Genomic DNA, 26,639 nt, shown 5'->3' with positions numbered 1-26,639 from the left:
AAGGGGGGGAACCGGTCAACCTTTTCTCACTGATTCTACACGACCTTAGTGTCCGAAAATTATCGTTAAATAATTTATGTGATTTGAACTATTTAACGTTAATTGCTCAGAATAGAGTTAAATGGAGAAGTATGCAAATTGCATGACTTTTGTTTGAGAAAGATTAGGGGACAGAAATGTTTACTTTGTTTACTATCTGTTTCTTAGAGCTTTTGTTTATATAAACTATGTTGGTTATAAAGTTAACTTTGGTTTTAGAACAGTGTGTGAGGGCGCGTACAGATGGAAGTGCACTGATTTGTTGTTCAAATGGTTAGAATAAAGATTTGTCCGAACCGGCTGAAATCGTTGTTACGTTGAAAACTGTCTCCTCGATTACCTTGTTACCTAGCTAGTAACTTGGTATGAAGAGAGAGTGGAAACCAGACGAAAGTAAGACGAAGTCTCGGGGATCGGGGATGCAGCCTACAATGGGCATGAATATATAGAGGGCCCTAGGTTGCTCCCCAGATCGGCAGTCCAATAACACATTTTCTGAAAATTTGTAACTAATTTTCAAACTTTTCATCCTACGGCACTGCTATGTAATAAGCGCCATGAGCTGGCACAGAATTTGTTGTCTCTGATTTTGATCGATAAATTTGGTACCAAAAAATGCCTCTAAGTGTGAATAATGAAAATTCACCGTGTAGCACGATAACGTCGAGCTGTATGTGGGACTCCTAACATATTGAATATTTTGAAATAATTCTTACAGGATCGTAATGAGCTTAGTCAGACGCAACTTTTAGCACGAAATTTTTCAAAAATTTGTTCAAAATTTCACAGATTAAAAATTCACAGATTGATAACATTTAAACTGTTCAATCTAGCATGTTCTGAATAATATGTTGGCTGAATAATGAATATTAGCTGAATGGATGAAAGTGGTCACGTGGCTACCACCTTCTTAATGGACAGGGTTGTAATATCAATTTAAAGCTGATATGACACGTAATATAATTTAACTTGATCTGTTAATCTGTTTGAAAGGCTTGCACCGCCTCCCTATTATTACCCACATCTTATTCAAATGCTTATAGTTTACATATATCGACTGTTGAGAATACTGAATAGAACATTATACATGATGACCGTTGCAATAACACGATACCGAGATTAAGATATTACATTAATGATTATAAAGATATTCTTTGAAATTTGGACTATTTTCAGTCTAATAATTTCCGGGAGCATGGCATACAAGATGGCTATCGTTTGCGTATTTAATATGAAAATGTAATACTGTAATTTAATAGGTACTGCAATTTAATACTGCAATTTAGCAGTATTTTGCTAAGATTGTGTCTACCAATGCAATGGCCAACTAGTGTAACAATTTTGGCAGTTAAGAAGTTGCAAAAGTATGAACCCGCTCAGTCGAAACCAGCACCGAAGCCTCCGAAAAAAAGCAATTTCAAGTGACCGAAGTAAAATGTACATACCTCAAACAAAATTATGAAATATTACCAGTGAGAGTGAAAGAACACACTCAAACTTAATTAAAAATTACGGAATGTAAGGTAAGTCTGTGAGGGAGGGACAGAAAGGAGAAAGAGAGAAGGGACAGAAAGTGAGAAACTTAAGTATCATATTAGTTACAAAACCACCAATTAAACCACTTATTCAGCAGATCTAACCGATTATTTTTTGCAGCTGTATCGACCGTATCTCCGCTGGTGACTGTAAAAGTAAAGGGTGCTGTATCCAGCTCCATCCAGATACCATTCGTATCACGTGAGTAAACTTGCCCTTACATTTTTAACCTCCAGAAACAATTACTTTTTCGAGTAGACTTCGAGTATGACACACGTGTTATGACATCACACATCGTGACTAGAGATTATCTTGGTAGACCGTACTAATAACAGATACAGACACTTTAACGTACCACTAACTGCAAGTTTCATAACTTTCTACAGGTTTTAAGTTATCTGGAGAGAAGACTTCTCTCTCTTCAGAGAGTCCTACTACTGATATCTTCCTTGTGGAGGGAGAATTTTCGCTTGTTCAGGTAAATATTATAGACTAGGGGGTAGAGAACCACTCTGTCTTGCCTTTTAAAGTTTTGCTTCGCACAATCCGATATTTTCTAGGTAGCCAATTCTCCAAAACATTAGCATAGAGAAACATGACGCCACTCCCCAGGCAATGCAGTGACCGTCGGGTCAGTCTATTATTTATATAATTTTATATTTATTTATAAAATTACAAACTAGCTCAAAGCTGGAACCTTGTTCAGGTGACGTTAGACGACAGAGCTGGCGGTGATCTGAACATTATTAAAACCTCGTCTCACTTCCACCTATCCCTGCTCAACTGGAACACCCAGGCTGTCCATTCTCTCACTTTTCTCTGTCCTACTTCTGGTTAGTACTTGGGTCTTGGGTTAGCTGCTTTGTTTTGTTTCGCTAGAAACTGCTGGTAAAAACACCAAACTCTTGCCTCGCACCTTTCATCAAATTAATCGGTAAAATCCTAAAACTAATAACTTCAGTAGTCTCTAACTCTCTTCCATCAGGTCAGAAGGAAGTGTACGAAGTACTGATAACACCCTCAGAACCCGACCTAACTCCACCTCCCATCAAACTGGAGTTTTCCGAACTTATCAGCACTCTCCTCCCCACTGTCGTCCTGGGACTCCTCGTCCTTCTAATCGTCATTGGGATCGTCTTCCTAACCACCGCCAGCTACAGACGTCTCAAATCCACTTCGTCTCAGTGGGACTCGCCCCTAACTATGAACTCAATGTTAACTACTCCAGTTAAGATAGGTTCCCCGTTCAGGCCGGCGTCAGTGACAGTGACCCCTACTAGACTTAAAACACCGCTTTATACAAAACCCCGGGGGACTCCTGGGAGTATATGAGTGCATGTGCCATGTTCGCCCGCACCCTTCATCCGCAAGCATAAATGTATTATTTGTGGTGTTTTAGTCGTTATTTGAATCATTTGGTGTGGCTGGGATCGAATATTGAATATGGTGGCAGTGTGACTATTAGTTCATGTATCGTTTTCAAACTGATGCGAAGCAAGTATTTCAATTTAACTGACAGTTTTAGGATTGCTTTTATTTTTATAATTTCATTTATACTGAAATTGTAGTTGTACTTACAGCTGACATGGTTCTTATTTAAATGTTGCTACAATTATTTTGATTACAAATTCTTTTATTTAGTACATTGGATTTAACAGGTGATACTCGTAAAATATTTGTTCCAAATACTACGACAAGACCGTCGACGAGTCTTGGTAGGTTATAAACCTACAACATTACCAATTACTGGAGCAAAGATCTCAGAACAAAGTTGAAAAACCTTTTGTCCAGATTGGTGAGATTGATTCTGGGGACATAAACAATTTGACCAAGCCTTATATGAGGTAGTCCGTTATTTTAATAATTCGTTTCAGATCAATGCAGATAATTTTATACTTCGAAGAAATTTAGACGAGCCCAGAAACCCTTACTGGCCAGGGCCTTACTTTAAAGAGATAACGATTTCCGGTTTTTTGTAACGAAAACTTCGTCTGGTTAGAGGCAGTGATCTGAAACTGGGAAGAAGAGACATCAGATAGGGCGCTATCGCTTGTGTTATCAACATTGTTAATAGTGCAGGTTATTAAACCTGAAGTGTAATCAACATTGTTCCGTACAACTCTGAACCCCACACAGTTCAAATAGAGGCCCACCTTCTGCAGAGCTTATAGGCACTCCGTTTTCATCCGTAGCGATCAGCTCCCGGACGATCTCCCCGTCGTCTTCAGATCTGGCTAACCATCTGTTACACGTAAAGTATAAGTACTTCTTTTCTTTAATTCCATAAGAGTCCTCCTGTAAAGGGAGGCTCGCCAGAATGTGTGAAGCGTGCTCTTGTCTGATATCGCAGGAATAGCGATCTCACACAGGCCAACTTTCAGCTCCACCGCCACCTGCTTGGGTGATGGTAGAAGTTAATAATATTAAATATCCCGCCTATTTAAGGCTCAAACTAGCTCTTTCCTAGTTTACACCGGAGGCGCCATATAGAGAATTTCCTTGGATAGCTGTCACGTGACAGTCACGAGATATCGATTGAGCGCGTTTACTGGTTGGATGTATAGCGCGTGACATTGAGCTATCATGCAGACCCGATTACGCACCATATAAGGCGCAATTAAGAGCTGCTTCTAGCACGTGATATTTGCACAGCTCATTACACATCCATATAAGGCGTAATTAAGAGCTTGGAGTTGCAGTGGAGTTGCAGGGAGTTGTAATAGCGTGAAATTGGGTGGTAATTCGATGATTAGGGGTACATACAAGTAAATATTTCGTGAACTATGTTGGTATAAAGCTAACTCTGGTTTAAGAACAGTGTGTGAGGACGCGTACAGATGGCAGTGCACTGATTTGTTGTTCAGTTGGTAGAATAAAGATTTGTCCGAACCGGCTGAAATCGTTGTTACGTTGAAAACTGTCTCCTCGATTACCTTGTTACCTAGCTAGTAACTTGGTATGAAGAGAGAGTGGAAACCAGACGAAAGTAAGACGAAGTCTCGGGGATCGGGGTAGCAGCCTACAATGGGCATGAATATATAGAGGGCCCTAGGTTGCTCCCCAGATCGGCAGTCCAATAACACATTTTCTGAAAATTTCTAATTTTCAAACTTTTCATCAGTCCTACGCCACTGCTATTATATGTAATAAGCGCCATGAGCTGGCACAGAATTTGTTGTCTCTGATTTTCGATAAATTTGGTACCAAAAGTTGCCTCTAAGTGTGAATAATGAAAATTCACCGTGTAGCACGATAACGTCGAGCTGTATGTGGGACTCCTAACATATTGAATATTTTGACATAATTCTTACAGGATCGTAATGAGCTTAGTCAGACGCAACTTTTAGTACCAAAATTAATTTTTGAAGCACGAAATTTTTCAAAAATTTGTTCAAAATTTCACAGATTAAAAATCCACAGATTGATAACATTCAGAAACTGCAAATTGAAATTTGCAAGTTTGAATTCTTTTAATTAGTTTTAATTACTAACATAATATCACAAATATTGTATTACAAATAATCGGTAAAATGTTAAAACTAATAACTTCAGTATGTTAGTCTCTAACTCTGTTCCATCAGGTCAGAAGGAAGTGTACGAAGTACTGATAACACCCTCAGAACCCGACCTAACTCCACCTCCCATCAAACTGGAGTTTTCCGAACTTATCAGCACTCTCCTCCCCACTGTCGTCCTGGGACTCCTCGTCCTTCTAATCGTCATTGGGATCGTCTTCCTTACCACCGCCAGCTACAGACGTCTCAAATCCACTTCGTCTCAGTGGGACTCGCCCCTAACCATGAACTCAATGTTAACTACTCCAGTTAAGATAGGTTCCCCGTTCAGGCCGGCGTCAGTGACAGTGACCCCTACTAGACTTAAAACACCGCTTTATACTAAACCTCGGGGGACTCCTGGGAGTATATGAGTGCATGTGCCATGTTCGCCCGCACCCTTCATCCGCAAGAATAAATGTATTATTTGTGGTGTTTTAGTCGTTATTTGAATCATTTGGTGTGGACTGTGGCTGGGATCGAACATTGAATATGGTGGCAGTGTGACTATTAGTTCATGTATCGTTTTCAAAGTGATGCGAAGCAAATATTTCAATTTTACTGACGGTTTTAGGATTGCTTTTATTTTTATAATTTCATTTATACTGAAATTGTAGTTGTACTTACAGCTGACATGGTTCTTATTTAAATGTTGCTACAATTATTTTGATTACAAATTCTTTTATTTAGTACATTGGATTTAACAGGTGATACTCGTAAAATATTTGTTCCAAATACTACGACAAGACCGTCGACGAGTCTTGGTAGGTTATAAACCTACAACATTACCAATTACTGGAGCAAAGATCTCAGAACAAAGTTGAAAAACCTTTTGTCCAGATTGGTGAGATTGATTCTGGGGACATAAACAATGTGACCAAGCCTTATATGAGGTAGTCCGTTATTTTAATAATTCGTTTCAGATCAATGCAGATAATTTTATACTTCGAAGAAATTTAGACGAGCCCAGAAACCCTTACTGGCCAGGGCCTTACTTCAAAAGTTAAAGAGATAACGATTTCCGGTTTTTTGTAACGAAAACTTCGTCTGGTTAGAGGCCTAGTGATCTGAAACTGGGAAGAAGAGACATCAGATAGGGCGCTATCGCAATTGTGTCATCAACATTGTTAATAGTGCAGGTTATTAAACCTGAAGTGCAATCAACATTGTTCTGTATAACTCTGAACCCCACACAGTTCAAATAGAGGCCCACCTTCTGCAGAGCTTATAGGCACTCCGTTTTCATCCGTAGCGATCAGCTCCCGGACGATCTCCCCGTCGTCTTCAGATCTGGCTAACCATCTGTTACACGTAAAGTATAAGTACTCCTTTTCTTTAATTCCATAAGAGTCCTCCTGTAAAGGGAGGCTCGCCAGAATGTGTGAAGCGTGCTCTTGTCTGATATCGCAGGAATAGCGATCTCACACAGGCCAACTTTCAGCTCCACCGCCACCTGCTTGGGTGATGGTAGAAGTTAATAAATATTAAATATCCCGCCTATTTAAGGCTCAAACTAGCTCTTTCCTAGTTTACACCGGAGGCGCCATATAGAGAATTTCCTTGGATAGCTGTCACGTGACAGTCACGAGATATCGATTGAGCGCGTTTACTGGTTGGATGTATAGCGCGTGACATTGAGCTATCATGCAGACCCGATTACGCACCATATAAGGCGCAATTAAGAGCTGCTTCTAGCACGTGATATTTGCACAGCTCATTACACATCCATATAAGGCGTAATTAAGAGCTTGGAGTTGCAGTGGAGTTGCAGGGAGTTGTAATAGCGTGAAATTGGGTGGTAATTCGATGATTAGGGGTACATACAAGTAAATATTTCGTGAACTATGTTGGTATAAAGCTAACTCTGGTTTAAGAACAGTGTGTGAGGACGCGTACAGATGGCAGTGCACTGATTTGTTGTTCAGTTGGTAGAACAAAGATTTGTCCGAACCGGCTGAAATCGTTGTTACGTTGAAAACTGTCTCCTCGATTACCTTGTTACCTAGCTAGTAACTTGGTATGAAGAGAGAGTGGAAACCAGACGAAAGTAAGACGAAGTCTCGGGGATCGGGGTAGCAGCCTACAATGGGCATGAATATATAGAGGGCCCTAGGTTGCTCCCCAGATCGGCAGTCCAATAACACATTTTCTGAAAATTTCTAATTTTCAAACTTTTCATCAGTCCTACGCCACTGCTATTATATGTAATAAGCGCCATGAGCTGGCACAGAATTTGTTGTCTCTGATTTTCGATAAATTTGGTACCAAAAGTTGCCTCTAAGTGTGAATAATGAAAATTCACCGTGTAGCACGATAACGTCGAGCTGTATGTGGGACTCCTAACATATTGAATATTTTGACATAATTCTTACAGGATCGTAATGAGCTTAGTCAGACGCAACTTTTAGTACCAAAATTAATTTTTGAAGCACGAAATTTTTCAAAAATTTGTTCAAAATTTCACAGATTAAAAATCCACAGATTGATAACATTCAGAAACTGCAAATTGAAATTTGCAAGTTTGAATTCTTTTAATTAGTTTTAATTACTAACATAATATCACAAATATTGTATTACAAATAATCGGTAAAATGTTAAAACTAATAACTTCAGTATGTTAGTCTCTAACTCTGTTCCATCAGGTCAGAAGGAAGTGTACGAAGTACTGATAACACCCTCAGAACCCGACCTAACTCCACCTCCCATCAAACTGGAGTTTTCCGAACTTATCAGCACTCTCCTCCCCACTGTCGTCCTGGGACTCCTCGTCCTTCTAATCGTCATTGGGATCGTCTTCCTAACCACCGCCAGCTACAGACGTCTCAAATCCACTTCGTCTCAGTGGGACTCGCCCCTAACTATGAACTCAATGTTAACTACTCCAGTTAAGATAGGTTCCCCGTTCAGGCCGGCGTCAGTGACAGTGACCCCTACTAGACTTAAAACACCGCTTTATACTAAACCTCGGGGGACTCCTGGGAGTATATGAGTGCATGTGCCATGTTCGCCCGCACCCTTCATCCGCAAGAATAAATGTATTATTTGTGGTGTTTTAGTCGTTATTTGAATCATTTGGTGTGGACTGTGGCTGGGATCGAACATTGAATATGGTGGCAGTGTGACTATTAGTTCATGTATCGTTTTCAAAGTGATGCGAAGCAAATATTTCAATTTTACTGACGGTTTTAGGATTGCTTTTATTTTTATAATTTCATTTATACTGAAATTGTAGTTGTACTTACAGCTGACATGGTTCTTATTTAAATGTTGCTACAATTATTTTGATTACAAATTCTTTTATTTAGTACATTGGATTTAACAGGTGATACTCGTAAAATATTTGTTCCAAATACTACGACAAGACCGTCGACGAGTCTTGGTAGGTTATAAACCTACAACATTACCAATTACTGGAGCAAAGATCTCAGAACAAAGTTGAAAAACCTTTTGTCCAGATTGGTGAGATTGATTCTGGGGACATAAACAATGTGACCAAGCCTTATATGAGGTAGTCCGTTATTTTAATAATTCGTTTCAGATCAATGCAGATAATTTTATACTTCGAAGAAATTTAGACGAGCCCAGAAACCCTTACTGGCCAGGGCCTTACTTCAAAAGTTAAAGAGATAACGATTTCCGGTTTTTTGTAACGAAAACTTCGTCTGGTTAGAGGCCTAGTGATCTGAAACTGGGAAGAAGAGACATCAGATAGGGCGCTATCGCATTGTGTCATCAACATTGTTAATAGTGCAGGTTATTAAACCTGAAGTGCAATCAACATTGTTCTGTATAACTCTGAACCCCACACAGTTCAAATAGAGGCCCACCTTCTGCAGAGCTTATAGGCACTCCGTTTTCATCCGTAGCGATCAGCTCCCGGACGATCTCCCCGTCGTCTTCAGATCTGGCTAACCATCTGTTACACGTAAAGTATAAGTACTTCTTTTCTTTAATTCCATAAGAGTCCTCCTGTAAAGGGAGGCTCGCCAGAATGTGTGAAGCGTGCTCTTGTCTGATATCGCAGGAATAGCGATCTCACACAGGCCAACTTTCAGCTCCACCGCCACCTGCTTGGGTGATGGTAGAAGTTAATAAATATTAAATATCCCGCCTATTTAAGGCTCAAACTAGCTCTTTCCTAGTTTACACCGGAGGCGCCATATAGAGAATTTCCTTGGATAGCTGTCACGTGACAGTCACGAGATATCGATTGAGCGCGTTTACTGGTTGGATGTATAGCGCGTGACATTGAGCTATCATGCAGACCCGATTACGCACCATATAAGGCGCAATTAAGAGCTGCTTCTAGCACGTGATATTTGCACAGCTCATTACACATCCATATAAGGCGTAATTAAGAGCAGTGGAGTTGCAGGGAGTTGTAATAGCGTGAAATTGGGTGGTAATTCGATGATTAGGGGTACATACAAGTAAATATTTCGTGAACTATGTTGGTATAAAGCTAACTCTGGTTTAAGAACAGTGTGTGAGGACGCGTACAGATGGCAGTGCACTGATTTGTTGTTCAGTTGGTAGAACAAAGATTTGTCCGAACCGGCTGAAATCGTTGTTACGTTGAAAACTGTCTCCTCGATTACCTTGTTACCTAGCTAGTAACTTGGTATGAAGAGAGAGTGGAAACCAGACGAAAGTAAGACGAAGTCTCGGGGATCGGGGTAGCAGCCTACAATGGGCATGAATATATAGAGGGCCCTAGGTTGCTCCCCAGATCGGCAGTCCAATAACACATTTTCTGAAAATTTCTAATTTTCAAACTTTTCATCAGTCCTACGCCACTGCTATTATATGTAATAAGCGCCATGAGCTGGCACAGAATTTGTTGTCTCTGATTTTCGATAAATTTGGTACCAAAAGTTGCCTCTAAGTGTGAATAATGAAAATTCACCGTGTAGCACGATAACGTCGAGCTGTATGTGGGACTCCTAACATATTGAATATTTTGACATAATTCTTACAGGATCGTAATGAGCTTAGTCAGACGCAACTTTTAGTACCAAAATTAATTTTTGAAGCACGAAATTTTTCAAAAATTTGTTCAAAATTTCACAGATTAAAAATCCACAGATTGATAACATTCAGAAACTGCAAATTGAAATTTGCAAGTTTGAATTCTTTTAATTAGTTTTAATTACTAACATAATATCACAAATATTGTATTACAAATAATCGGTAAAATGTTAAAACTAATAACTTCAGTATGTTAGTCTCTAACTCTGTTCCATCAGGTCAGAAGGAAGTGTACGAAGTACTGATAACACCCTCAGAACCCGACCTAACTCCACCTCCCATCAAACTGGAGTTTTCCGAACTTATCAGCACTCTCCTCCCCACTGTCGTCCTGGGACTCCTCGTCCTTCTAATCGTCATTGGGATCGTCTTCCTAACCACCGCCAGCTACAGACGTCTCAAATCCACTTCGTCTCAGTGGGACTCGCCCCTAACTATGAACTCAATGTTAACTACTCCAGTTAAGATAGGTTCCCCGTTCAGGCCGGCGTCAGTGACAGTGACCCCTACTAGACTTAAAACACCGCTTTATACTAAACCTCGGGGGACTCCTGGGAGTATATGAGTGCATGTGCCATGTTCGCCCGCACCCTTCATCCGCAAGAATAAATGTATTATTTGTGGTGTTTTTAGTCGTTATTTGAATCATTTGGTGTGGCTGGGATCGAATATTGAACATGGTGGCAGTGTGACTATTAGTTCATGTATCGTTTTCAAACTGATGCGAAGCAAGTATTTCAATTTAACTGACGGTTTTAGGATTGCTTTTATTTTTATAATTTCATTTAAAATACTGAAATTGTACTATTAGTAAATAAGAACCATGTCAGCTGTTAGTACTACTAACAGCTGACATGGTTCTTATTTAAATGTTGCTACAATTATTTTGATTACAAATTCTTTTATTTAGTACATTGGATTTAACAGGTGATACTCGTAAAATATTTGTTCCAAATACTACGACAAGACCGTCGACGAGTCTTGGTAGGTTATAAACCTACAACATTACCAATTACTGGAGCAAAGATCTCAGAACAAAGTTGAAAAACCTTTTGTCCAGATTGGTGAGATTGATTCTGGGGACATAAACAATGTGACCAAGCCTTATATGAGGTAGTCCGTTATTTTAATAATTCGTTTCAGATCAATGCAGATAATTTTATACTTCGAAGAAATTTAGACGAGCCCAGAAACCCTTACTGGCCAGGGCCTTACTTCAAAAGTTAAAGAGATAACGATTTCCGGTTTTTTGTAACGAAAACTTCGTCTGGTTAGAGGCCTAGTGATCTGAAACTGGGAAGAAGAGACATCAGATAGGGCGCTATCGCAATTGTGTCATCAACATTGTTAATAGTGCAGGTTATTAAACCTGAAGTGCAATCAACATTGTTCTGTATAACTCTGAACCCCACACAGTTCAAATAGAGGCCCACCTTCTGCAGAGCTTATAGGCACTCCGTTTTCATCCGTAGCGATCAGCTCCCGGACGATCTCCCCGTCGTCTTCAGATCTGGCTAACCATCTGTTACACGTAAAGTATAAGTACTCCTTTTCTTTAATTCCATAAGAGTCCTCCTGTAAAGGGAGGCTCGCCAGAATGTGTGAAGCGTGCTCTTGTCTGATATCGCAGGAATAGCGATCTCACACAGGCCAACTTTCAGCTCCACCGCCACCTGCTTGGGTGATGGTAGAAGTTAATAAATATTAAATATCCCGCATATTTAAGGCTCAAACTAGCTCTTTCCTAGTTTACACCGGAAGCGCCATATAGAGAATTTCCTTGGATAGCTGTCACGTGACAGTCACGAGATATCGATTGAGCGCGTTTACTGGTTGGATGTATAGCGCGTGACATTGAGCTATCATGCAGACCCGATTACGCACCATATAAGGCGCAATTAAGAGCTGCTTCTAGCACGTGATATTTGCACAGCTCATTACACATCCATATAAGGCGTAATTAAGAGCAGTGGAGTTGCAGGGAGTTGTAATAGCGTGAAATTGGGTGGTAATTCGATGATTAGGGGTACATACAAGTAAATATTTCGTGAACTATGTTGGTATAAAGCTAACTCTGGTTTAAGAACAGTGTGTGAGGACGCGTACAGATGGCAGTGCACTGATTTGTTGTTCAGTTGGTAGAACAAAGATTTGTCCGAACCGGCTGAAATCGTTGTTACGTCGAAAACTGTCTCCTCGATTACCTTGTTACCTAGCTAGTAACTTGGTATGAAGAGAGAGTGGAAACCAGACGAAAGTAAGACGAAGTCTCGGGGATCGGGGTAGCAGCCTACAATGGGCATGAATATATAGAGGGCCCTAGGTTGCTCCCCAAATCGGCAGTCCAATAACACATTTTCTGAAAATTTCTAATTTTCAAACTTTTCATCAGTCGCTACGCCACTGCTATTATATGTAATAAGCGCCATGAGCTGGCACAGAATTTGTTGTCTCTGATTTTCGATAAATTTGGTACCAAAAGTTGCCTCTAAGTGTGAATAATGAAAATTCACCGTGTAGCACGATAACGTCGAGCTGTATGTGGGACTCCTAACATATTGAATATTTTGACATAATTCTTACAGGATCGTAATGAGCTTAGTCAGACGCAACTTTTAGTACCAAAATTAATTTTTGAAGCACGAAATTTTTCAAAAATTTGTTCAAAATTTCACAGATTAAAAATCCACAGATTGATAACATTCAGAAACTGCAAATTGAAATTTGCAAGTTTGAATTCTTTTAATTAGTTTTAATTACTAACATAATATCACAAATATTGTATTACAAATAATCGGTAAAATGTTAAAACTAATAACTTCAGTATGTTAGTCTCTAACTCTGTTCCATCAGGTCAGAAGGAAGTGTACGAAGTACTGATAACACCCTCAGAACCCGACCTAACTCCACCTCCCATCAAACTGGAGTTTTCCGAACTTATCAGCACTCTCCTCCCCACTGTCGTCCTGGGACTCCTCGTCCTTCTAATCGTCATTGGGATCGTCTTCCTAACCACCGCCAGCTACAGACGTCTCAAATCCACTTCGTCTCAGTGGGACTCGCCCCTAACTATGAACTCAATGTTAACTACTCCAGTTAAGATAGGTTCCCCGTTCAGGCCGGCGTCAGTGACAGTGACCCCTACTAGACTTAAAACACCGCTTTATACTAAACCTCGGGGGACTCCTGGGAGTATATGAGTGCATGTGCCATGTTCGCCCGCACCCTTCATCCGCAAGAATAAATGTATTATTTGTGGTGTTTTTAGTCGTTATTTGAATCATTTGGTGTGGCTGGGATCGAATATTGAACATGGTGGCAGTGTGACTATTAGTTCATGTATCGTTTTCAAACTGATGCGAAGCAAGTATTTCAATTTAACTGACGGTTTTAGGATTGCTTTTATTTTTATAATTTCATTTAAAATACTGAAATTGTACTATTAGTAAATAAGAACCATGTCAGCTGTTAGTACTACTAACAGCTGACATGGTTCTTATTTAAATGTTGCTACAATTATTTTGATTACAAATTCTTTTATTTAGTACATTGGATTTAACAGGTGATACTCGTAAAATATTTGTTCCGAATACTACGACAAGACCGTCGACGAGTCTTGGTAGGTTATAAACCTACAACATTACCAATTACTGGAGCAAAGATCTCAGAACAAAGTTGAAAAAGCTTTTGTCCAGATTGGTGAGATTGATTCTGGGGACATAAACAATTTGACCAAGCCTGATATGAGGTAGTCCGTTATTTTAATAATTCGTTTCAGATCAATGCAGATAATTTTATACTTCGAAGAAATTTAGACGAGCCCAGAAACCAAAAGTTAAAGAGATAACGATTTCCGGTTTTTTGTAACGAAAACCTCGTCTGGTTAGAGGCCTAGTGATCTGAAACTGGGAAGAAGAGACATCAGATAGGGCGCTATCGCTTGTGTTATCAACATTGTTAATAGTGCAGGTTATTAAACCTGAAGTGTAATCAACATTGTTCCGTACAACTCTGAACCCCACGCAGTTCAAATAGAGGCCCACCTTCTGCAGAGCTTATAGGCACTCCGTTTTCATCCGTAGCGATCTGCTCCCGGACGATCTCCCCGTCGTCTTCAGATCTGGTTAACCATCTGTTACACGTAAAGTATAAGTACTTCTTTTCTTTAATTCCATAAGAGTCCTCCTGTAAAGGGAGGCTCGCCAGAGTGTGTGAAGCGTGCTCTTGTCTGATATCGCAGGAATACCGATCTCACACAGGCCAACTTTCAGCTCCACCGCCACCTGCTTGGGTGATGGTAGAAGTTAATAAATATTAAATATCCCGCATATTTAAGGCTCAAACTAGCTCTTTCCTAGTTTACACTGGAGGCGCCATATAGAGAATTTCCTTGGATAGCTGTCACGTGACAGTCACGAGATATCGATTGAGCGCGTTTACTGGTTGGATGTATAGCGCGTGACATTGAGCTATCATGCAGACCCGATTACGCACCATATAAGGCGCAATTAAGAGCTGCTTCTAGCACGTGATATTTGCACAGCTCATTACACATCCATATAAGGCGTAATTAAGAGCAGTGGAGTTGCAGGGAGTTGTAATAGCGTGAAATTGGGTGGTAATTCGATGATTAGGGGTACATACAAGTAAATATTTCGTGAACTATGTTGGTATAAAGCTAACTCTGGTTTAAGAACAGTGTGTGAGGACGCGTACAGATGGCAGTGCACTGATTTGTTGTTCAGTTGGTAGAACAAAGATTTGTCCGAACCGGCTGAAATCGTTGTTACGTTGAAAACTGTCTCCTCGATTACCTTGTTACCTAGCTAGTAACTTGGTATGAAGAGAGAGTGGAAACCAGACGAAAGTAAGACGAAGTCTCGGGGATCGGGGTAGCAGCCTACAATGGGCATGAATATATAGAGGGCCCTAGGTTGCTCCCCAGATCGGCAGTCCAATAACACATTTTCTGAAAATTTCTAATTTTCAAACTTTTCATCAGTCCTACGCCACTGCTATTATATGTAATAAGCGCCATGAGCTGGCACAGAATTTGTTGTCTCTGATTCTAGAAACTGCTGGTAAAAACACCAAACTCTTTCCTCGCACCTTTCATCAAATTAATCGGTAAAATGTTAAAACTAATAACTTCAGTATGTTAGTCTCTAACTCTGTTCCATCAGGTCAGAAGGAAGTGTACGAAGTACTGATAACACCCTCAGAACCCGACCTAACTCCACCTCCCATTAAACTGGAGTTTTCCGAACTTATCAGCACTCTCCTCCCCACTGTCGTCCTGGGACTCCTCGTCCTTCTAATCGTCATTGGGATCGTCTTCCTAACCACCGCCAGCTACAGACGTCTCAAATCCACTTCGTCTCAGTGGGACTCGCCCCTAACTATGAACTCAATGTTAACTACTCCAGTTAAGATAGGTTCCCCGTTCAGGCCGGCGTCAGTGACAGTGACCCCTACTAGACTTAAAACACCGCTTTATACTAAACCTCGGGGGACTCCTGGGAGTATATGAGTGCATGTGCCATGTTCGCCCGCACCCTTCATCCGCAAGAATAAATGTATTATTTGTGGTGTTTTTAGTCGTTATTTGAATCATTTGGTGTGGCTGGGATCGAATATTGAATATGGTGGCAGTGTGAATATTAGTTCATGTATCGTTTTCAAACTGATGCGAAGCAAGTATTTCAATTTTACTGAAGGTTTTAGGATTGCTTTTATTTTTATAATTTCATTTATACTGAAATTGTACTTACAGCTGACATGGTTCTTATTTAAATGTTGCTACAATTATTTTGATTACAAATTCTTTTATTTAGTACATTGGATTTAACAGGTGATACTCGTAAAATATTTGTTCCGAAATACTACGACAAGACCGTCGACGAGTCTTGGTAGGTTATAAACCTACAACATTACTAATTACTGGAGCAAAGATCTCAGAACAAAGTTGAAATACCTTTTGTCAAAAGTTAAAGAGATAACGATTTCCGGTTTTTTGTAACGAAAACTTCGTCTGGTTAGAGGCCTAGTGATCTGAAACTGGGAAGAAGAGACATCAGATAGGGCGCTATCGCTTGTGTTATCAACATTGTTGATAGTGCAGGTTATTAAACCTGAAGTGTAATCAACATTGTTCCGTACAACAGCTCTGAACCCCACACAGTTCAAATAGAGGCCCACCTTCTGCAGAGCTTATAGGCACTCCGTTGTCATCCGTAGCGATCAGCTCCCGGACGATCTCCCCGTCGTCTTCAGATCTGACTAACCATCTGTTACACGTAAAGTATAAGTACTTCTTTACTTCAATTCCATGAGAATCCTCCTGTAAAGGGAGGCTCGCTAGAATGTGTGAAGCGTGCTCTTGTCTGATATCGCAGGAATAGTGATCTCACACAGGCTAACTTTCAGCTCCACCGCCACCTGCTTGGGTGATGGTAGAAGTTAATAAATATTAGCGGTGTCCGCCTATTTAAGGCTCAAACTAGCTCTTTCCTAGTTTACACCGGAGGCGCCATATAGAGAATTTCCTTGGATAGCTGTCACGTGACAGTCACGAGATATCGATTGAGCGCGTTTACTGGTTGGATGTATAGCGCGTGACATTGAGCTATCATGCAGACCCGATTACGCACCATATAAGGCGCAATTAAGAGCTGCTTCTAGCACGTGATATTTGCACAGCTCATTACACATCCATATAAGGCGTAATTAAGAGCTTGGAGTTGCAGTGGAGTTGCAGGGAGTTGTAATAGCGTGAAATTGGCTGGTAATTCGATGATTAGGGGTACATACAAGTAAATATTTCGTGAACTATGTTGGTATAAAGCTAACTCTGGTTTAAGAACAGTGTGTGAGGACGCGTACAGATGGCAGTGCACTGATTTGTTGTTCAGTTGGTAGAACAAAGATTTGTCCGAACCGGCTGAAATCGTTGTTACGTTGAAAACTGTCTCCTCGATTACCTTGTTACCTAGCTAGTAACTTGGTATGAAGAGAGAGTGGAAACCAGACGAAAGTAAGACGAAGTCTCGGGGATCGGGGTAGCAGCCTACAATGGGCATGAATATATAGAGGGCCCTAGGTTGCTCCCCAGATCGGCAGTCCAATAACACATTTTCTGAAAATTTCTAACCAATTTTCAAACTTTTCATCCTACGGCACTGCTATGTAATAAGCGCCATGAATGAGCTGGCACAGAATTTGTTGTCTCTGATTTTCGATAAATTTGGTACCTACCAAAAGTTGCCTCTAAGTGTGAATAATGACAATTCACCGTGTAGCACGATAACGTCGAGCTGTTATATGTGGGACTCCTAAAATATTGAATATTTAGAAATAATTCTTACAGGATCGTAATGAGCTTAGTCAGACACAACTTTTAGTACCAAAATTAATTTTTGAAGCACGAAATTTTTCAAAAATTTGTTCAAAATTTCACAGATTTAAAATTCACAGATTGATAACATTTAAACTGTTCAATCTAGCATGTTCTGAATAATATGTTGCTCAAGGTTATCAAATAAGTTAAGTACGGCTAAACGATTTTTTGAGATGTGCTCAATCCTGTGTTCAGTCTTATTGCGTATAACTTCATGTATAATGTTTGAAAAGAGCGTTTTTAACAACTGGTCTATTCAGTGTGCTATTGGCTAAGATTGTGTTTAATATCAGATTTAAATGCGTTGATAACATTTAAACTGTTCAATCTAGCATGTTCTGAATAATATGTTGCCTGAATATCAATTAAAAGGTTAGAAAGGTTTTTCCTCGCACCTTTCATCAAATTAATCGGTAAAATCCTAAAACTAATAACTTCAGTATGTTAGTCTCTAACTCTGTTCCAACAGGTCAGAAGGAAGTGTACGAAGTACTGATAACACCCTCAGAACCCGACCTAACTCCACCTCCCATTAAACTGGAGTTTTCCGAACTTATCAGCACTCTCCTCCCCACTGTCGTCCTGGGACTCCTCGTCCTTCTAATCGTCATTGGGATCGTCTTCCTAACCACCGCCAGCTACAGACGTCTCAAATCCACTTCGTCTCAGTGGGACTCGCCCCTAACTATGAACTCAATGTTAACTACTCCAGTTAAGATAGGTTCCCCGTTCAGGCCGGCGTCAGTGACAGTGACCCCTACTAGACTTAAAACACCGCTTTATACTAAACCTCGGGGGACTCCTGGGAGTATATGAGTGCATGTGCCATGTTCGCCCGCACCCTTCATCCGCAAGAATAAATGTATTATTTGTGGTGTTTTTAGTCGTTATTTGAATCATTTGGTGTGGCTGGGATCGAATATTTAATATGGTGGCAGTATGACTATTAGTTCATGTATCGTTTTCAAACTGATGCGAAGCAAATATTTCTATTTTACTGACGGTTTTAGGATCGCTTTTATTTTTATAATTTCATTTATACTGAAATTGTAGTTGTACTTACACTTACACTTACAGCTGACATGGTTCTTATTTAAATGTTGCTCCAATTATTTTGATTACAAATTCTTTTATTTAGTACATTGGATTTGACAGGTGATACTCGTAAAATATTTGTTCCAAATACTACGACAAGACCGTCGACGAGTTTTGGTAGGTTATAAATATTTCCGGGATTTCGACGCGGGATCATATTATCACTCAGCCCGGCCCGCTGTTAGATAAACATCTCAAGGTGATATCATCCCGCCCCGGAAATTTATATAAACCCGGCCCGCTTTTTAGTCGTAACTGATGTTTATCATTCAATTCTCCGACTTACAATAATCAATGATACTGCTGATTAGAACTCGATAATAGTAGAACAGTTAGACGCGCGATCACGTGGGCGCGTCACGTGCGTACCACGTGCCACCAATAGCATACGCCGAGTCTATACCACGTGACACGAAAGCGCACCACGTGATATGAAACATCGTAACCGTCCACTTCTTTTACACGCAAATTCCTGGGAACGTTGCCAAAGCAGCTAATTCTTGGAATTTCTCCAACGCGTGGCGTGAGAAGTTGGCGACTAGCCAGCTACCCTTGTCCGTGCCCTAAAAATAGTATTGTTTTGCTTGCTCTCCTTCCAGCTCTTGTTCCTGCTAACGTTCAAGCTATTGCTCCACTATGACAGATCGGATTGACATTCAGATTGATGAACTGCTTTCCAATCGTGTTCCGGACAGTACAGTTAAAGTCAACAACTGGGCTCTAAACAAATTTAATTCTTGGCTTCAGTCATCCAGATTTGCTCGTGACTTCAATGACTTTGACCAAATTCCTGTTCAACGACTGTTAGTACGTTATCGTATCACTTGTTATCACCATCACAAATAGAAATGAAAATATTACTAAAATCAGACCCGTATTCCGAAATAAAAACTATTTTATCACTCTCTTCTAAAGTATAAATCCCTTGTCGAAATCGCCGGAGATAATTATAATCCATAAACACTTCACGCTCAGGGCTAAATAAATGTAATCCCTCAGCTGGCGCTTCGGGATTACATATTAACACAAAACTCGTGCGCTGCGCGCACTCGTATAAGTGTTTATCAGATCATCCCGCTAGCGCGGGATGATCTGTTATATAAACCCTTTGCGTGGCGGGTTTATGTTATTATAAACCTACAACATTACCAATTACTGGAGCAAAGATCTCAGAACAAAGTTGAAAAACCTTTTGTCCAGATTGGATTTGGTGAGATTGATTCTGGGGACATAAACAATTTGACCAAGCCTGATATGATTATGAGGTAGTCCGTTATTTGGTTCTTTTGCGATAGTCAAAACGCGACAACTAGCGCTGGATGGCGACAACTAGCGCTATCCAGCGCTAGTTGTCGCCATCCAGCGCTAGTTGTCGCTATCCAGCGCTGGATAACGCTGGCCAGCGCAAAATATATATGTTCGATAATTGTTACCTGAGGACCCCAGGCTTTAATGTTGGTAAACAACCGGATAGAGATTAGGCGGAATGACAGGCTGAGCGCGGCCCAGTAAGATAATTGTCGCCATCCAGCGCTAGTTGTCGCCATCCAGCGCTAGTTGTCGCGTTTTGACTATCGCAAAAGAACCGTAAAACCTACAGGAGGACATGACAATTAGGGTTAAGTTTGACTCAATTTCCCGAGCTTACCAGGTTCTACCATGTGTCAGCTAGGAGCCGTTGGGACGCTCAATGTAAATAGTCCACCCCGGGTTTGACCTGTGACATTTAGATCCACCGCTGTAGTATAGGCTGTTATCTATCATACATTCAATAGTCACTGTTCTAACTTGCTAACACTGACCTGTTACTCTGGTCGGCACCCCTGCTGCATATTCTGCATGAGATCAAATTACTAGAATTAGAAACTGGGAGGGTGCACGTGAACGCTAACAGGGTGCATGTCAGCACATGACCCATGAAGCAAATTCTTTGTTGCCTGTTTAAATTCCTTCCTCATTTATCGTTTTAGTTGAAAATTCCATTTTTAATCAATCTTCAGCCAGAACTTTAAACCAGGGGGAAGCGATCCATAATAGGCATCCGTACGGCATATTTCAACTTATGTTAACTTAAGGTTTGCTGAGACCTATTGACGGGGCATGTTTTACATTTTCTTATTGTCCTACCGGTTTGTTGACCAGCCTCATAGAGCTAGCTCTGTGAGGCTGGTCACCATACCAACAATTTATTACATATTTATTACACGCTAGCCTAACCAGCTGATGGTCATATTGATTATCATGACATAAATGTTATTTATAATGAATCTGGTTACTACATTAAAGCCTCGATTTAACGTGGAATTTGGACGTGTCAAAGTTCAAATTTGAGTGAGCCACCCTGTCAGACTGTCAATAGCTGTCTAGCTAGTCGGTTCGTAAATGTAAAAACCGCCGGATATGACCAGTGCCGGGGTTTCTCATAATAATTATAGTTCCATACCTCTGTAGCTATTCCCACGATAGAAATCCTATTTTGATAGGCGCGTGTACATTATACAATAGTCAATAACTCAATAACCACGTAACATACCGTCTACAGGACCAACCTGCTCAACAACTTCTTTTTGGCAACCATCCTATGGCCAGCGTTATCAAGGATGACCACATAAGACCTTCCTGGACGTTCTACTTGAAGACACTGTAATGGAACCTGACCAGCTGCGTTTGCTCATGTGTGATAGATATAAATGGAGAGAAGCGTTGACACGAAACTCGTTCCAGATTTCATCTGGATCGATCTTGGCAGGCAGGCAGGCAGTAAACTATGGCTCAGATCATATCTCAAATCGGAAATGTTACGTATACAAATTAGCAAGTAAAAGTTCAGATCATGTCTCTAATTGGAAATGTATGTCGTATTGAAATCAGATCACAATTTCGGACAGATGTCGTTTTTTTCTGGTACCCTGAGTCGGACAGATGTCGCTGTCGGACAGGAGTCGTGTTACCGGCAAAGGCTACCTTCGGTGGTTCATGTCAACGACGATATCTTCTACCATACCAGCCATCTCGATGATTTAGAATTCGAAAACCGGGATATCTTCCGAAGGATATGGCCGACGTACCTTCATACCTCATCTGCACAGCATTTAACATTTTTAATGCCTAACGTCAACGACTGCTTTTCAATTTCTTACTTGTTGTATTGAAAAATTGATTTACAAATTCGGATTTTTGATGGTTTTGAACTTCGCGCGCGAAAAGTGGCATGCAACGTATGTCAATGCGAGCGTTAATTTTAACGTCCGTTCAACATAATGTCCGTTCACATAATGTCCGTTCAAAATCAAATAAGGTCCGATAAGGTATGTCAAACATAAATATGTCTCGTAAGGTAGCTGGTTACAGTTTACACCCTGTACATTGTGAAGTTATGTACGTATTATAACTAACGAATCGATAAAACGGAGTACGGCGGAGACTTGAAGCCGTCTATTCTTGATCATCTTGCCTTAAGGAATCTCCAATACAAAGCCGAACAGCATGAGGTATCTACAATACCTTATCAAACAAAGCTCTGAGCCTGCTGTGCCTGTATAAGCACAGGATAACGGCACTTTGTCTTCAGCCTGTAGATGCGATAGATTGGTTTATAATTTTTCTTGGGTAATTGCAAATTGTCATTCATTATTATCAGCTGTTTCCTCGTTTTTAAATTGTCATCGTATATATATATATATTACATAATTGTTTTCATGCTTTTATGAACTTCGTTATTATGCACTTTTTACCACATTGTACAATGTACACTCAAATTATCCAAAAACCTGCTATTTTGACAAATCCTGCAAAAATCAACATTTTTGTCCACCTTAAACTTAATTACAAAACCTGCCAATTTAGGTTTAATCACGCAACAAATTGATTCGAATTATCTAAGCTTACGCAGGATATGCATTAAATCTGCAGCATTCGACTTTTTATTTAACGGAAAACCTGTCTAATTAGAACGAACCTGCTGTGGGTTATAGGTAGTGGAAAGATGAAGCAGGTTTTGTCATATTTTTACTGGGCCGCGCTCAGCCTGTCATTCCGCCTAATCTCTATTCGTTTACCAACATTAAAGCCTGGGGTCCTCAGGTAATCATATTTTTGCAGACTTTTCTAATAATCAACAACTCGATTAAATAATCGCTTGGGATACATCCCTGCGCGAATAAGATAAATAGGCAGGATGATTTCGATTGGCGGTTAATTTTTCTGGAATCATATTAAGGCTTCAAAGTGATTATCAGCCTTTCTATAAAACCTGCCATATTAGATGGTAGCGTGGCAATGGCTGGAAGGGGCCTAAGTTGGTCAGTTGGTGCTCAGCTGACCTCATACTCTAACTATTAAGTCAAACAATCAAATAAAACAGTAAGTTTTCAATGGAACAATAAGTTATATGTTATAGATACCTCTAATCATTTAAGATAATGCGGATAGAGCTGCACGGCACCTCGGATACTCACTGCGTATAGTACAGCAGTTTATAAATTTGGATTTAAGAATAAGGGTAAGGTATGTTTTATTGTTGTTGTAGCTGAGCTTACTGTCTGATTGTAGCTTTTGTAGGCTGCTATAAACCCCTCTGGGATACTGCTAAGAAACGGGATAGATAATAAGTTGCGGTGTTATTTTGTAAATAATCCCTGCACAGTTTTAACGATCCTACTCCTTATTCACTTAACCCGGTTTGATTTATTGAGTGAAACTTCGTCTTTGTCTGCACGTGCAAGTCCTTATTATTGTATCATCGGTTGTTTTCATTGCGTTGAGTTACATTTCATCGGCTGTATCCTAGGTCGGGATAAACAGTCCTGTTTTTTCAATATCAAAACTGACATTTATTAACAATATATCTACAGTAGCCTAAAGCAAAGAAGCTAAAATGAATATAGCAATAGCTATAATAGTGGCAATGGTGGCACGAGCTCAATCGCTTACTTGTTGGAAATGCCTGGACGCAAATTTGAAATCAGGGGTTAAAAATACCTGTACCAAATACAGCGTTCAACAGGTATAGCCAGTTAGCTGCTAGCGTATGGATTTATTCCACTCAATTCTATTTATAATAGGAGGTCGTTCACATATTACGTAATCAGCCGAGGGGGAGGTGGTTTCCAAATGATTACGCTAGTGTAATCTTGATACAATAGCTATGTGTAAAACTGATTACGGAGGGGGGGGGGGGGGGATGGTAAAAAAAGTGATTGCGTAATATGTGAACGACCCCTGGCCCTATAGTATGTTACCATCTAAGCATCTAGGGCCAAAATTTAGTTGGGTATTATTTATTCGAATGTATGTTTATTGATTGATTTATATGTGAAAATATGGTGGTAAATAATAAAATTGTCTTTTCTCAGTGTCCGGCCGGAAAAGACGTGTGCGCATCTCTTGCCACGACCTTCTATGAGGGTAGCAGGTTCAGCTATATGAAAAGTTATAAATGTATGAAGGCGGCAGATGCACGTCATCAGACTTGGATAAATGTAGGGGATTAAAATCTGAATTTGAAAATACTTTGGACGATTTGAAGGATTATGCCTGTGCAATTGAAACATGCAACTATGGCTTGTGTAACGAACTTATCGTACCAGGTAGGATATATAAATTTGTCAGTATTTATTTGACCAAAACCCATAATCATGGGTAGAGTGGACCGCAACATGCAGTGTCTCTCTCTCCCAAGCAAAAGGAAATGATATTAATTCGAATAATTACCGTCCGCAAATGCAAATTGATTATACCGAGAATGAAATCGGTCGCTCGCTTTTCCCATTCATTTGCAATTGTAATAGATTAAAAATATTTGGGCGTGTCCTCACATGTGCAACTTTTTGATTTTCAATGTACAATCAGTAACAAAATGTACCCTATAAAAAATATACAGTTAGTGACTAACTAATTAGAGTTAGTGACTACCTAATTAGAGTTAGTGACTAACTAATTAGAGTTAGTGACTGACTAATTAGAGTTACATAATGGTACTTATACCCCACCTAAAAATGGCGCACCTGATTTTGTGTTTTAGAGCCCAAAATGTGGACCCCCAAGGATTTACACAGGATTACACAGGATTTACACAGGATTAAAATTAAATTATAGATCCATTATCATGGACCGTCATAATTGTTTACAGAAGTTAATGAAAACAATCATCTTTGCTTGAAGTCAGGGCCAGGGTTATCCTTGAGTCTTAATTATGACTAATTCGCGAGGTTCTCACCAAATTGATAGTAAAATTGTTTAAGTTTCGTGCATTTGAATTACGCTGACGCGTATCTTCGGTGAAGCTATTTCGCTCTTCGGAGCAGCGAAGGAAAAAAGTGCACACACAGTTGACAGCATAGGAGCGCCTTTCTTGAAATTGAGTATACTGTGGGGTGTTTGGTTGAATATCAAGTGAGCGGTGGCAGTGAATATGGAGGCTCTGGTGTTTTTGAGGAATTACAGTTTAGTAAGGAGACAAAATTTCCATGAGATGATCTTTGAGATTTGTTTCATTGATATTGCTGGAGTCGGTGATTTCATTGCTTATTTCAATGATTGGCATTTGAGAAAGATTTTTGACTAATTTCGACCTCTGTTTTGAATACAAGTCACATATGTAAAGAACATGCGACTCGTCTTCGATGGTCTCAACGCCCATACTTGATTGGCACCAACCACATAGTCTTTGCTCACGGGGTGTGTTGGAGTATCTGCCTCTTTCAATATGGAGATCATGTGCGCTGATTCTAAGTTTTGTGGTACTGTAACGACGAGAAAAGCCTTTGCATAAGTATAAGTAGGGCTCTCGGTTGAAGGTGTGTTTGATTGAGTGATAGAATGAGAGTTTAGAAGAAGTAGATTTTTGATATTGCCAACATTTTTTGAATTGATTGGTTAGAGCTTCGATGATTTTAGGAATTCTATACTTTTTGCTGCATAGTGGTTTGATGGATTGACTAAAATTTGACTGATTTATGAGGGAGTCTTTTAATAATTTGTGATCACTTACAGGGTTGGGCGCGGCTTTGTTAGCTGCATTTGTATTGAGAATTCGGTGCGCAGTTACGTGATCTAGTTTGTAAATTTCATCTAGTTCAAGGAGTGGTTTTATGTATCGATACCAAGGTAAGTTTAGTGATTTTTGTTCTTTTATGGCTGCAGTGACAAACGAATTCGACTTTGATTTTGTATTTAGCCTTTTGAAGTAATTTAACGTTAAGCGAATTGATTGATAAATCAAAGGAATTCTTCCTGTTTCTCCCCAAACACCTACATTTGATGCTTTACGATGGACTCCCAATGCCCATTTTAGGAATGAAATATGCACTCTTTCTTGCAGAGAGGCGCTGATTTTTTTAAGTAAGTTAGTAGCGGTTGCTTCTGTCGAGTTAATCGTTTTGCAAAGAGATTTATTGATCGTACTAGTGGGTGTCCATATCGGAGCACCATATAATAGAATGGGCTTGATGAGAGAGTCGAACAGTGTAAGGAGTGCTTTAAAAGATAACTTTGAACGCATGACAACCCTTTTCAGGCCAAAAAATGCACGCATTGCTTTGGTTTTAAGGTTTTGTTGAGCGATCTGTACTTGACCCGATTGATGAAGTTCAAATCCAAGGTAACAATAACTGTCAACAATTTCAAGATTAGATCCGTTGAGTGTAAATTTGATGTTTTGTATGTCCTGTTTTAACGTTTTCTTACCAAAGATGACTGCTTGAGTTTTGAGTTCATTGATTTCAATGCCCCACTCCTTACAAAAATTACCGAGAATATTAAGTTGCTTTTGAGTGGTTTCCTGGTCGAGTGAAAGGAGTATAAGGTCATCCGCCCACAGTAGGTGGCTAACAGTCAAATTTGAAAGTACGGGGCAATTTGGAAAATCTAGGAGGCAGGACATATCACTGAGAAAAACTTTAAAAAGATCAGGTGAGAGTGGGTGACCTTGTTCTGTACCTTTACGTATCTGGAAGCGTTTACTGAGGTGACCAGATAATTTTATGTAAGCG

The 26,639-nt window shown here is 40.0% G+C and overlaps 1 long non-coding RNA gene across 1 annotated transcript; it reads left to right on the top strand.

Moving 5' to 3' along the window:
• The first annotated feature begins 2,281 nt into the window (after positions 1-2,281).
• LOC134820075 (uncharacterized) lies at positions 2,282-2,788 on the top strand. Its single transcript, XR_010160846.1, has 2 exons — positions 2,282-2,408; positions 2,561-2,788. It is a non-coding gene; the product is annotated as an uncharacterized LOC134820075 (long non-coding RNA).
• Positions 2,789-26,639: the final 23,851 nt, after the last annotated feature.

This window comes from Bolinopsis microptera, chromosome 8, assembly GCF_026151205.1.
Source record: "Bolinopsis microptera isolate Bmic1 chromosome 8, MBARI_Bmic_1.0, whole genome shotgun sequence".
Lineage (NCBI taxonomy): Eukaryota > Metazoa > Ctenophora > Tentaculata > Lobata > Bolinopsidae > Bolinopsis > Bolinopsis microptera.
Note: the sequence above shows the minus strand (reverse complement) of the source record. Positions and strands in the feature narration are given on the sequence as shown.